Genomic DNA, 14726 nt, shown 5'->3' on the forward strand with positions numbered 1-14726 from the left:
TTAGCAATGTGAGCCATCAACTGAATAATCCGAATCACTATCACAATCCAAGAAGGTATGAAGGACTTCACTATTACATAGTCAACAATCTGGCAATGGCAAAAGATATCAGTGAGAAAACCTTGTTAGACTAGTAATTAGATAAGTATAAATAACATAAATACCAATCTTTTAAAAGTAATTACACTCTCTCCCATTTTTTTAATTACTTTACTCTCTCTCCCTATTAATATACATAACATAACCGACATATACATAGCATTCTGTGTATATGTGGGATTTTTATAATATGTTTAGGGAGTTGGGAATTTTTGTAATATTGAAAACATAAGTTGTGCATTTGTGTAATTTTTAGATTAGATAATGGGAAAAGACTCAAATATGCCATTGAACTTTCAGAAATAGCTCATTTATGTCATCCGTTAAAAGTTGGGCTCATTTATGCCATCGCCATTACAAAACTGGCTCATCCATGTCATTACTTTTAACACCTGATTTTTAGAAAACAGCTTTGCCACGTGGCAGCATATTAGAGGTCCACATCATTTTAAAAAAAAATTAATTTTTTTTAAATTTATAAATTATTTTTTATTTAATTTTTCAAAAAAATGATGTTGGTTATGAAGTTTATAGATTATATATTTCTATGCTTTTATTTATCAAATAACGAATAATAAATTTTGCATATAACTAATGTTCATGTTTTTTCTGAATTCTTATTTTTAAAAATAATTATATATATATATATATATTTGACCAATCTTCTAGGTATTTATTTATACATGAACCCAAAATATTCAAACCTGAAATTCTAGTTCATCATAACCATTGTTAATCCTTATATGCAATGATAATAAAGGACGGAACCGTATTCTTGTCATATTTTACCAAATGAAAAAGGTGACCATATTAAAATGATCAATTTAAAGACCTTAAATGGTTAATCCTTCTTAACACTTCGAAAAGTACATGATAGAGAAAGAAAAAGAATGCAAAAATGTGAATAATTTCTTCCGTTGGTGCATTCTCTTTTCCTTACTTCTCTCCCTCTTTGTGTGTACGCATGCAAAATGTATGTAGTAAAGTATTGTGTGTGGATGTGTATGTTATCATTTATTCTTTTTTGATAATCATTTAGATGCATGCATGCAAGGATCATATATTATATCAAATCTCAATTCAAATTTAATCATAACAAAGAATAAATGATAACGTACACATCCACACACAATACTTTACTACATACATTTTGTATGCATACACACAGGGGGGGAAAAGTAAGGAAAAGAAAATGCACCAACGGAAGAAATTGTTCATATTTTTGCATTCTTTTTCTTTCTCTATCATGTACTTTTCGAAGTGTTAAGAAGGGTTAACCATTTAAGGTCTTTGAATTGATCATTTTAATATGATCATTTTTTTCATTTGGCAAAATATGACAAGAATACGATTCTGTCCTTTATTATCATTGCATATAAGGATTAGCAATGGTTATGATGAACTAAAATTTCAGGTTTGAATATTTTGGGTTCATGTATAAATAAATACCTAGAAGATTGGTCAAATATATATATAATTATTTTTAAAAATAAGAATCCAGAAAAAACATGAACATTAGTTATATGCAAAATTTATTATTCGTTATTTGATAAATAAAAGCATAGAAATATGTAATCTATAAATTTCGTAACCAACAACATTTTTAAAAAAAATTAAATAAAAAATTATAAAAAAAAAAGTTTTATAAATTTTTTTTAAAAAAAAATTATTTTTTTTTAAAATGACATGGACCTCTAATATGCTGCCACATGGCAAAACTGCTTTCTAAAAATCGGGTGTTAAAAGTAATGGCATGGATGAGCCAGTTTTGTAACGGCGATGGCATAAGTGAGCCCAACTTTTAACGGATGGCATAAATGAGTCATTTCTAATAGTTCAGTGGTATATTGAGCCTTTTCCCTTAGATAATTAAGATGGTAAAAAAACATAGAAATATAATGAAATAAGATAATCTGAATAGACATTTTCTTTTTCCTAACAGCGCTGAGGAAAGAGCATTCACAAACCTGTTCAAGTGACACAGGCATGATCTGATGCTCATCAGAAATTTTTCCATAGCATTCATTGAAACACTTAGAATTACGCAGCCAAACCATTGATTTGCACTGCTTGCAAAAGCCCACGGTAAGTGACACAGGCATGATCTGATGTTCATCAGAAATTTTCCCATAGTATTCATTAGAACATCTGGAATCAATCAGCCAAACAATTGATTTCAATTGCTTGCAAAAGCCCCTCTGGGATGTAGCCTTTATTGAAACTTCTGATTATAAACAAACAATTATATAAAAGAACTGATACAGATTTGGGCAGAAAAAAGAAAACAAGCAGACATAGCAAAGACCTCTCCGAATGACGAAAGACAAATAATAATGCTAGAATAGTGCAAGTGGTTACAAAGAAAAAATAATGAAACCATAGCTGGTAAAGTTGTTCCGCCTAACCAAAGTGGGATAGCAGCCAATGAAAATACCTCTATAACCTCAACATTAGCTGCAGTGGTATTTTCTGGAGTAAAAGAAATTCTCTCCACACCATGAGTAAGCCTGATAATGTTTGGGTTGTCACTTGACTTCCCAAAAAAGCTAATATGTATCGACTGCCACAAATAGTTGTCACTAGCTGCTACACTCCACGACCTACAAAATTAGACACCTTTTACGATACCATATCATATGGTAATTGATTAAATCAGACAGAGGACTAGCCAACTAGGTCCAATGTTCAAGAGATGCCTACACTGAATTTAATTAATGCAACTACTTAAGTAGATAAGGAAAACCTCATACCTGCAGACTAAAGAAGCAGAAAAAATAGTCTTTAAATCTATTAAACCAAATACATGTACAAGAACATCCCGAGAGAGTTGGCTTCTACCTGGAATGCAAAAGCAGCAATACAAAATTAGAATGCAGTGAGCAGATACAGAAGTACCGAACAATATTTAAAAAAGGATGGATGCCATCCTGGATAATCTTATATGAAAAGCATATCTTATACAAGACAATTTAAGTGGAAGAAACATCCATACTGTGAATAAGTGCTTTATGTTTTAGATGGAGGAAGAAAATATGAGACTTCTTTTTCTTTACTGTACAGTTGTGGCAAACATGTGAAATATATTTTTCTTAAATTTTGGACTAGCCTGGATCACACCTAATAGTATTAAAGAATCATATGAAAGCTGATTTTTGTGGAGAGTGGGAAAATTTTTTAGAAAAAATTGGCCCATGGGATATCAACTCCAAACCATGCCCTCAAGGCTCTGTGTTTGCTTAATATTTTAACTTGGCTAAATCAGGCCCCTGTATGCAGTTGTGATCAATTTTTGGAGAGAGCCTCCTCCTTAGTTTTAACATAACATATGTACATGAGCAGGCTCACTCTTTTTATTTGTATATTTTCATGCTATGCATCTTCTTGATGCTTTCTAATGAAAGTCTCTTGCTTCATAACATAAAAGGGATGCCACATTGGATGACTCTCTACAGTTATTCAAGCAAATTATCTCTTATTAACATTACCATTCCTAATCAAAATCTACATTAGTTTAACTTCAGTTGTGGCATGAGGGTTGGTGGAAGCAGTACAAATTTAAGATTTAACAGTGAACTGTTCACTGGACTATCCATCTCTCTACTAATGTTTTCCCTTTACTGGGAAAAAGAGAGGCAGAGGGATGCTCTCAACTAAGGTCACTCAGGACTTGACACTCGGACATCACTTTCTTTCCTTTTCCTTCCTTGGGTAGTTTGGGGATGGGGGTGGGGGCGGCGGGAAAGGGCAAGCTTTTCAAGCTCTACGAGGACTATTCATCCTAATTTGCAAGATAAAAGGGAGAGTCCACATTTGCTCTATTTTCGTCTAAGAGTCTCCAGTGATATTTTTACTGAGAAACAAATGTTTAATTAAAATCAAGGTGCTCGGACTCTCCAAAAATGTTGCCGCACCCATGTCGGATCCTTCAAAAATGCACTACTTTTGAAGGATCCGACACACACCCAATGGCATTTTCGAAGAGTCCGAGCAATATAAATTAGAACTACCTTCTAAAACTGGTTGGACCTTCCTACGCCTCCTATGAGTAACCATAGCCTGTTTGAATTCAGATGCAGCTAAAGCTTTTGATACAAGCACGGCTACGATGATGGAGGTGTACGAGTGTGATACGGGACAAATGGTCATCTTATCTTTTGATGACATCTTTGGAGGCCAACACATAGAGGCTCAAGACTTGGCCACCTCGAGAATACAAGAACATGCATGGAGGACCCGTTTTGAGCATAACTTAAAGTAATCTCGCATGTGGAAGATTACTTGGAGCATTTAAGATTGAGGACTCACGGTTTTGGACCTTTATTAAGGGCATTTTGGACATTACACATGGTGTATTTACACACCATGGCCGCACCTATCATTAAGGGCAAAGTGGTCTTTTTGTCTTCTTTCGTATTACACTATAAATAAGTCATTTTAGCTTATTTCTTTGCAGATTTTGAAAGATGAAGAATTGAAAGATATATTTTCTCTTTTTTGAGAGTGTAACACCCATAGTTGTAGGGCTTAGAAAAGCTATCCTTAGCATATGGCTTGGAAAAGCCAATATTGATCTTTGCTTGGAAACAGTAGATCTTGAGGTGAGTTCATTCCCTTGGTGGTCATCGTAAGAGTGTGGTTTTTATTATTACATTTATTAGGGGTTTTAGTGTATGATATACACTTGGTTTTTGATTCTTGTCATAATATTGGCCTCACTATCTATCTTTATTTTCTATGCAATTTCCCTTGTGTTTGTGTTGAAATCGTGTCTTGTTTCATCTTGTGTCATTGTTACATCTCATCTCCTCTCTTTAGTTATAATTTCAGTTTCTAGCTTTCTTTTCCGTATCATTTGGTATCAGATCATGGCTTGATCTTGTTCCTACAAGATCAATCTTGGGCTTGCTTGTTAGAAAATTAAAAAATAAGTGTTAAAAAACTAAAAATTCTAGAAAAATAGCAATCTGTCTGTGTTTGTGTTCTTGGTCAAAATTGTGTTCTTGTTGTGTCTTGGCCGAGATTTATTTGTTGTGTTACTAGATCTAGTAGTGTTCTTGTTTGTTTTGTTGTTTCTAGTGTTGGTTTTCTTGTCCGCTAACACTTTAAGTCTAGATCTAAACTTGAGCTTGAACTTGTTGAAAGTTGTTGTTGTGAACATAAGTTTGGCCCATTGTTGTTGACCATTGTTATGGTGGACTGTTTTGGCCGTGTGGTTTCTCCTTGATGTTCTAAACTTGACCACATGATATTGTTGTTACTTGGTGGCTTGAGAACTATTATGTTGAAGTTGTAGTTGTCTTGGCCAAGTGTTGGAGATATTGTTATTGTGGATTGAAGTTGACCGATGGAATTGTTGTTGTTCTTGAAGATTGTTGTTATTGTTCTTGGTGTGGTTATTGTTGTTCTTGAAGTTCTTCACCTTCCTTCATATATTGTTAGAACATAAAGTGAATGTTAGATCCTAAAAGGTGAAGGAAAAAGGTGTATGAACTTGTTAGTCTTGAAAGACCCCCAACCACCAAAAGACTTTACATCACTTCTCAACCACTTTTTCATGAAACAAGGGTCCATGTTTTAAGGAGAAGTACAAGAAAAAGTCAAGTCTTGAAAATTGAAAAAGGCTCAAAGACTTATTTTCCCTCCTAAAATAAATTCCACCAATCTAAATTAATTTTTGACCAAGACGTGAACCTTTGAGAATAACCACTTGATAAAATTGACCCAATACATGACTGCCACGTCATCACTGCTACTGTTCACGTAATATTTTTGAGCTCAAATTTTACATTCGTAGTTTTATCTTATTGTTTCATTAGTTTCATGTCTTGATTCTAGAATCAATTAGAAACTAATAATCACCTACTTAGTTGTAGATTAATCATTGAATCCGTTTCTTCGTGTCTTCGTTAGTTGTGTGCTTTTGTAGATTAATTATTGAATCCGTTTCTTCGTGTCTTTGTTATTTGTGTGCTTTTCTCATTTTTTAACTCGTAGTAACTTCTTTGTTTCAAGTTCGTAAGTAAATTTTATTTTGTGTCTTGAGTCGATCAAACAAGAATCTATTCCGGCCGCCAAGTAGAATTGACATCTTATTGACTACCGGAGTATAAGCAACTTTCAATATTCGCCGCTTCAAATTGTGAGGATCACAAAAGTGAGTGAATACGAGTATTGGTGAGGAGTTTTTACTACTAATCTTGTTTGTTCATTTTGTAGGTTTAAAAGGTAATATAAGGGGAACATGTCTTCGATAGCTGGGGATTATTGTGACTACAACATGGGAGACTATGATTGTAGTGAGGGATTTTATGGCTATGAAGTTGAGGGAGATAGCGGAGGCTATGAAAATAGCCATGACCAAAACTTGGGCAAATTTGAAAATTACTGTTTTAAGGGAGAAAATGAGGTGAATGAAGTGCCTAGTGCTTATGGTAACTTTAGAGATGATGTAGGACCTCGTGATGGATTTTATGATGATGTTGGGGCATGTAAGGAGTCTTACACTTCTTACTCGAAACATAGATTTGGTGTTAGGTATAACCCTTTCATTCACAAAACTTATGAGAGCTATGATGAGAGTACACGTTAGGAGTATGAAGATCCATATTCTCCACCTTGTAGTACTTCTTATCAAAGTCGATATAGTGTGAATGGTTATACTAGCTATAGTGGAGGTTGTCCAATGAGAAGAAAAGGGTATGTATCTCCAAAACCGAGGGGTACTCGTATGCTTTATAATATTGATCCGAGAAGGAGTGTACACTCCGGAAAGGTGACCATCTGTGGGATATCAGACTGCCTCATTATGTTAAATGATACGTACTATAGAAACTACATCATTCCATCCATGGTTGACTACTTGGGGTTATTTTGCGAGCCTTTACTTGTTCCATACTTCTTGGACGGGTTCAAGGTTACCGCGAGGGTAAAAGTTTTCTTCACCCAATATGAATACCATGAGGAGGTGTGGTGCGATATTCTTCCCTTGGCCTACGGTCATGTATACTTAGGTGCCGATTGGTTTGCACGACATCAAGTTCCTAACGTACAAAATTAGCCTAATGTTGTAAGAGAACAATGGGGGAATCGCCTCATGACTTACTTGCTGCCCAAGCCACGAAGAGTGCCTACCTACTCCAATCTAAATTATTATGAGAGACAAAAGATTGAGAGGAGTAAGGGAGTAAAAGGTAGAAATCCGAGAGTGGAAAAAGGAGAGGTTGTGTTGAATGAAGTGAGGGGATTACCACCAAACCGTGCTAACTTTGGTTATCCTTTTATTTCTATGGACATTTATGTAGGTACCAACATGGCAAGCGAAGGCAACCAATGTCAAAATGAAGTTGCTGCCCAAGCTTATGGAGGACCTTCACCTCACGGCAAGAAAGAGTCTACTTAAGATCTTCAAGGTAAAATAGCTAACTCTTACACTTTAATACATGTGAATGATAATTGTATGGCTAGTAATCCATTGAGTGTGAGTAGTAGCTTACTTATTTATGAGTCTAATGATTCCTTGCCTCTTGTTGATGATATACATATTGTAAGTGTGGATACACTAGTTGATCCTATTGATGACGAAATTGACTCCTCTTGTGAGATCAATTTATGTCCACCTAGTGTTGAAGCCTATATGTTGAATAAAAGTACATCGTCTTGTGTAATGGGTGTTGATCAACTTGTTTGTGAAAACTGTCCACCACTTGAGTATGTATGTGATGTGCTTAATAGGACTCAAGTGAGTGAAGTATTTGAAAAATGTTGGTCAACAAAGTGAGAATGAACCCAAGAGCTCTTCTTAGGGTAATATTGTGTTTGAAACATCCTTGAAACTTGATATTAATCATTTAGAGAGTGAGGAACTTGCTTGTTCCAAATCTGTCCGTGAGGTAGATCACACTCTTTTTAGGTATAATGTCTTTGAAGATGATTTAAGCACTCCTAATGAACCTAGTGGTAAAAATGATGGTATAGCTTGCCTTGGAAGCTATAGCCTATATGCTAACCCACTATGGTGTGACAACATTCCTCCTAAAGAGGGAAATCTCTTCTTGAAAGATGAGAGTACTCTTAAGGGTAAGGAATGTATAGTTGCGGAAGCTACTTCTTCTTCTACTTTGTGTGATTTCATTGTTGAGAGTATTCATGGTGATTATTGGGAAACTAGTAGTGAGTACACACATGAGAGCACCTTAGTAGAAGTAGATTCGAGTGATACCTTTCTCTACTCTCTATTTGCTTTGGATGATATGTATGTTATTGTAAAGAGTATGTCATTTAGTTTGGGTGTAGACCACGGGAAAATGAAGTGTTGTCGAGACTCGTGTCTATGGTCACTTTTCCCATTTGACCCCGGTGCCAAATTTAGAAATGGTGATGTTGGTGCACCAAACTTGTTGCTTGGTCTACATGACAAGCAAAGTGTCACTCTTGATGTATCCTATAACCAAATCCTTTGTACATCTTTTATTGAGTTTTTAATATTCCTTTCAAAGGATTCTTGATTATATTGCAAATATGTGCAACCTTGGCATGTTGAGATGATTTGTTATGCTAGCCCTAATCCTCATGCCATGAGGAGTTTGTATTTGTTTGTCCTCTCTTCGGTTTTGCAAGGTTTGGATTCGAGGTCGACTCCTTTTCAAGAAAGGGAGGATAATATGGGACAAATGGTCATCTTATCTTTTGATGACATCTTTGGAGGCCAACACATAGAGGCTCAAGACTTGGTCACCTCGAGAATACAAGAACAGGCATGGAGGACCCGTTTTGAGCACAACTTAAAGCAATCTCGCAAGTGGAAGATTTCTTGGAGCATTTAAGATTGAGGACTCACGGTTTTGGACCTTAATTAAGGGCATTTTGTACATTAGACATGGTGTATTTACACACCATGGCCGCATCTATCATTAAGAGCAAAGTGGTCTTTTTGTCTTCTTTTGTATTACACTATAAATAGGTCATTTTAGCTCATTTCTTTGCAGATTTTGAAGGATGAAGAATCGAAAGACATATTTTCTCTCTTTTGAGAGTGTAACACCCTTAGTTGTAGGGCTTGGAAAAGTCATCCTTAGCATAGGGCTTGGAAAAGCCAATATTGATCTTTGCTTGGAAACGGTAGATCTTGAGGTGAGTTCATTCCCTTGGTGGTCACCGTAAGAGTGTGGTTTTTATTATTACATTTATTAGGGGTTTTAGTGTATGATATACACTTGGTTTATAATTCTTGTCATAATATTGGCCTCACTATCTATCTTTATTTTCTATGCAATTTCCCTTGTGTTTGTGTTGAAACTGTGTCTTGTTTCATCTTGTGTCATTGTTATCATCTTCATCTCCTCTCTTTAGTTATAATTTCAGTTTCTAGCTTTGTTTTCTGTATCAGAGTTTGTCAAGAGTCCACCCGAGCTAAGACATTGTTGAAGTGTGAAAGGAGGGCACCAAAACAGTCCACACCATACACTTGATGGGCACCCTTTGGTTATTTTACACTTTTTTTCGTAATACACTATATATAGAACCTTGTAGAATTTCATTAGTTAGTTTTTTATGATGTTGTAAGTCATAAGACACAAAGAAACACAAGTCCTCTCCCTTTGGAGGCACAAAACCGAAACTAGGTTTCAACTTGAGTGTGGAATCACTCGTATTGGATTGTTGGCTTGATACGTTGGTGTTTAGAGGAGATAAAGTCCCTTTTATGTCAACGTAAGAACTTGGTGTTAGTTTACATGTTTGTAGGGATTTTTGAGTTTAATATACTCTTTAGTTTCTATCTTACATGTTCTCTTATGTCAAGTTATTTATCCATTATCCCTTAAGTTAGTTTTGCTTTCTTGTTACCGTTTTGTGCCTAGTTCCAGTGGACTGTTTTGTGACATTTTGTGGGCTGTTTTGAGCCATCTTTGGATCGTTTGGTATCATTTGATATCAGAGCTAAGGCTGGTTTTGTTCCACAAGACCAATCTTGGGCTCGTTTGATAGAAAATTCAAAAAGAAAAGTGTTCTACGTGTTGGTGTTCTTGGCCGAGAAGTGAGTCCTTGTTGTTGTGTTGTCTTGGTAGAATTTTGTGTGTCTAGATCTAGGTGTATCTTGCTTGTTTTGAGTGTTTCTTGTGTTAGTTTTCTTCTTCTCTAACACCTTGAGTCTAGATCCAAGTAAGCTTGAACATGTGTGTGGTACTGTTATTGGCGGGTTCAAGAATTTAAACATTGTTGGTGTTATTGTGTGGACCGAAACTTGAAGGTATGGTTTGAACTCGTGTTATTGGTATTTTTTTGTGGGTTATTAACCTTGAAAAAGGTGTTGTTGATTCTTGGAGGTTCAACGTGAGGCTAGGTTTTCAAACTTATATTGAAAGTTCTTGTTGTTCTAGACCATCTTCATGTCTAGTTGCAAAAAGGCTCTTCAATAGTGTTGTTTGATCCAAAAGCCAAGTAGAAAGAAGTAAAGCCTTTGTTAGTCTTGAAAACAAATCCCAAAGACCTACCAAAAGGGAAGGGGGACAAAAAGATCTACAAAAGACTTGGTACCAAAAGAGGAAAAGAACACTTTTCTAGGTGCCCAAATGAGTAAAGGGCCACCAACCCTTCAAAAAGGTGTCTTGCCCAAAAGGTGTAAGACAAGTCAAACTTTTTGAATGTGAAAAAGGGCTCCAATATTGATGTTTTCTTCCTCAAGGCCGAAATACACTTCTTCAAGAATTGAAAATTGAACCAAAATTTCAAAGTTAGAAAAATAAAAACCTTTCAAAAACCGCAACCAATCGTAGACCGCCACATCACCAATTTCCGTACAATACCAAAACTTAGGGCTCAAAATCTTGGATTCTTAGTTTCTTGTTGTTGATTCTTAGTTTCTTTTTTTGTTGATTCTTATACTAATTGGCAACTAGTAACTACCTACTAAGTTGTAAATTAGTTTTTGAATACGTTTCTTCATGTTAGCGTTACTTTTTGTGCTTTTATTGTTTATGAATCGTAGTATTTCTTGGTTCAAGTTCGAACATTACTTTCTTGAGTCTTCAAGCAAGGAATCCATTCCTACCAAGGAGTAGACTCACCCCTCGACTCATCATGAACTACAAGCGGACTTGCAACATTTGTGAAACTAAGTGTGAGATGATCAAGACGTGAGAGAGAGTGTGGTGAGGAGTTTCTGAACTAATTGTTTTTTTTTGTTTTATGAGTTTGTTTCATTTGTAGGTACAATTGCAATGGAACCTGCATCTTCAGCCTCTCCAACCTTGGGCAATGATGTTACAAGTGCTATTTTGGCCCACCCTGACACTATTTCCCGATATTTGGCTATGGCAAATGAAAGGTTGGATCGTATGGTAGGCCAAAGGGAGCACGTGGATTGTCCAGACATATGTCAAGATGACGGTTGTATCTCATGTGAGCTACAAGGTAAAAACGCTATCCCCTACACTCCTATGAACTTAAAATGCTATGATGTGGCTAGTAGTAGCCAAATGGATGTAGTTGCAGTTTTTCCTAGTATAGAAGGGCATGATTCTTTGAGCATGATGTATAATGAATGCCTTATTGATAGTTTTGCTCATAGAAATCATGTAATTGAAAATGGGAGTGAATCCGAGAGCTTGTATTATGGTAAGGAATCTAATATTTGTCTTGCTCATAGGGATGATCATGTGTTTGAAACTTCTTTGGAACTTGATGGTTGTCCTTTAGAGAGTAAACATGTGTATTCTAAATCTGCCCCTAGGGTAGATTCTAATTTCTTTAGGCATAATATCTTGTTTGAAGATGGTACATTCACTCCTAATGAACCTAGTGGTGCGAATGGTGGTATGACTTGTCTTGAAGGCTATAGCCTATATGTTAACCCACTATGGTGTGACAACATTCCTCCTCAAGATGGAAATCTTTTTTTGGAAGATGAGAGTAGGGAATGTGTAGTCTTGGATAGGAATAGTCAATCGGGTGAAGATGACCTTGAATCGCTTGAACGTTTAGGAAACCCGAAATGTGATTGTTTTTGTGATAATGTTTTTGTGTGTGATCTCTTTGCTGCCAAGGAGATTTATAGCTATATGGGGATTACCCTCTTGAAAGAAAATGTGGTGCATGCTTAGAAATTTCATCTACTTGTTCTTTATGTGTTTCCTATATTAAGCATACTAGTGTTGATGAACTTGACACTAGTGAGTACATGCATAAGGAGACCATAGTTGAAGTTGGCTTGTATGACACCTTTCTCTACCACTTTTGTGCTCGTGATATTCCACTAGTGATCTAGATGGTGTGCCTAATTTTGAGAACGACACCTTAGGGGAAAGTGAGAGTGCCCGAGACCTAGGTCCTTGGTTACTTCTACCATTTAATTCTGGTGCCATCTTAGAGTATGGTAGGAGTAGTCTCGGCCTATGTTCTTTATTTCTTGGTGTTTATCCAAGTCACTTCCTTTGTGCCGTTTGTACTAAGCTTTTCATGTTCAACACAAAGGACCCTTGGATATACTTCAAGTTTGTCCCACCTAGGCATGACATGTTGATGTGTTTATTTTGCTAACCCTAACCCTCATGCCATGAGGATGTGTGCTTGTTTGTTTCTTCTTTGATTTTGCAAAGTTTGGATTCGAGGTCGAATTCTTTTCAGAAAGGGAAGGATGATACAAGCACGGCCACGATGATGGAGGTGTACGAGTATGTCAAGAGTCCACCCGAGCTAAGACATTGTTGAAGTGTGAAAGGAGGGCACCAAAACAGTCCACACCATACACTTGATGGGCGCCCCACTCTTTGAGGGGCCTTTTGGTCATTTTACACTTTATTTTGTAATACACTATATATAGAACCTTGTAGGGTTTCATTAGTTAGGTTTTTGATGATGTTGTAAGTCATAAGACACAAAGAAGCACAAGTCCTCTCCCTTTGGAGGCACAAAACTGAAACTAGGTTACAACTTGAGTGTGGAATCACTCGTGTTGGATTGTTGGCTTGATACGTTGGTATTTAGAGGAGGTAAAGTCCCTCTTGTGTCAACGTAAGAACTTGGTGTTAGTTTACATTTTTGTAGGGGTTTTTGAGTTTAATATACTCTTTAGTTTCTATCTTACATGTTCTCTTATGTCAAGTTATTTATCCATTATCCCTTAAGTTAGTTTTGCTTTCTTGTTGCCGTTTTGTGCCTAGTTCTAGTGGACTATTTTGTGATGTTTTGTGGGCTGTTTTGAGCCATCTTTGGACCGTTTGGTATCAGCTTTCTTTTGTGTTTTTTTTTTAGTAATGCAGCTTCCATGCTGTGAAGCAGACCATGTGCTGCTGATATAGCCGCTTGCGTCTGCATTCTGAAGTGAAAAAAGCATTAAAAATGAAGATTTCTTTTACTTGAAGTAGCAAAAATATTACCAAAAGCATGTCAACAACAACACATTCCATGAACAAGGAACATTTGAAATTTTATTTTCCTAATATTAGCAAATTAAGTTGGTCTATAGGACATTCCAATTTAGGGAACTCAAAATACAGAGGATTGCACCTATTGTTCAACATGGAAGGGCTACGCCAAACCCCGATTACCAGCAGACGCTTACCATCAAGAAAACAGGAAAAGGTGAAAACTTGGTAGCTAGTTTGTCTTTATAAGGTCGACCAAAATGTTAACACAACTGACAAGCCCCACAGGAAATGTCGATCAACTATGTCATTCATTACAAAAGTTCCAAGTTTAGCTAAAAGCTTTCCATATCTTGATATATGCCCACCAGAAACTTCGAACTCTCAGTTGTAGTAGTGAACAATTCGCTAGCTCACTAATCCTTACCAACTGAACAAGTACACAGAATTGAAGCGGGAGAATAAGGCAATATCTAGAAATCACTTACAACTAACTCCTAACTACTTTTTCCCTCTCTGCTTTCTCTCTCTCTCTCTCCTTAACCTTTATTTTCTTCCATTTCCAGGTTGAATTGCAGGAGTTAGAATAGTTGATCAATGTTGTAACTCCTTCCATTTACTCATGGATTTAATAAAAGGTTTCTCATTCTCAATCTCTTTTCATCTTTTAATACTTCAGTACACAACAAATCATGAGTTGTTGATGAACATTAAACTTTTCTTCAGTTAATTCATAAGTCAATTATGCCTCTAACCAAATTTTAATTAAGTTGACTACACAATATCCTGTTCATTAGAGATAGACGATTTTACATACTGGCTCTGTACACGCTGAGTCACAATCCTATTAATCGAATCCAAGAAAATTCAAGGCAAACCCATTCATTCTTGATGAAATTTCAGATATAGCAGTACTTCAAGCCCTAATTTATCAATCACAGTAATAGTTTGACTAATTAACAAATATAACAAAATAGTTACTTCAAAAATAACTTGTGATACAGCGTGTCTATTCTCCCTATATCTGTTGTATCTGGTTTCTTTGTATCATGGCAAATAAATACAGAGCAAATTGATATGCTGATATAGAGTGAAGCAATAAAACTCTAAGCAAACATATACAAAACGAATTGATATACTGATACATAGCAAATTGATATATTGATACAGAGTATATTGATTCAACTCTAAGCAAACATATACAAAATAAATTGGTATATTGATATAGAGTGAATCGATACAACTCTAACCAAACAAATTGATATG

The 14726-nt window shown here is 35.9% G+C and overlaps 1 pseudogene; it reads right to left on the reverse strand.

Moving 5' to 3' along the window:
- Positions 1–13410, reverse strand: LOC107865057 (annotated as a pseudogene).
- Between the last annotated feature and the right edge of the window lie 1316 nt (positions 13411–14726).

The sequence above is a fragment of the Capsicum annuum genome, chromosome 3 (genome assembly GCF_002878395.1).
Source record: "Capsicum annuum cultivar UCD-10X-F1 chromosome 3, UCD10Xv1.1, whole genome shotgun sequence".
In the NCBI taxonomy this organism is placed as follows: domain Eukaryota; kingdom Viridiplantae; phylum Streptophyta; class Magnoliopsida; order Solanales; family Solanaceae; genus Capsicum; species Capsicum annuum.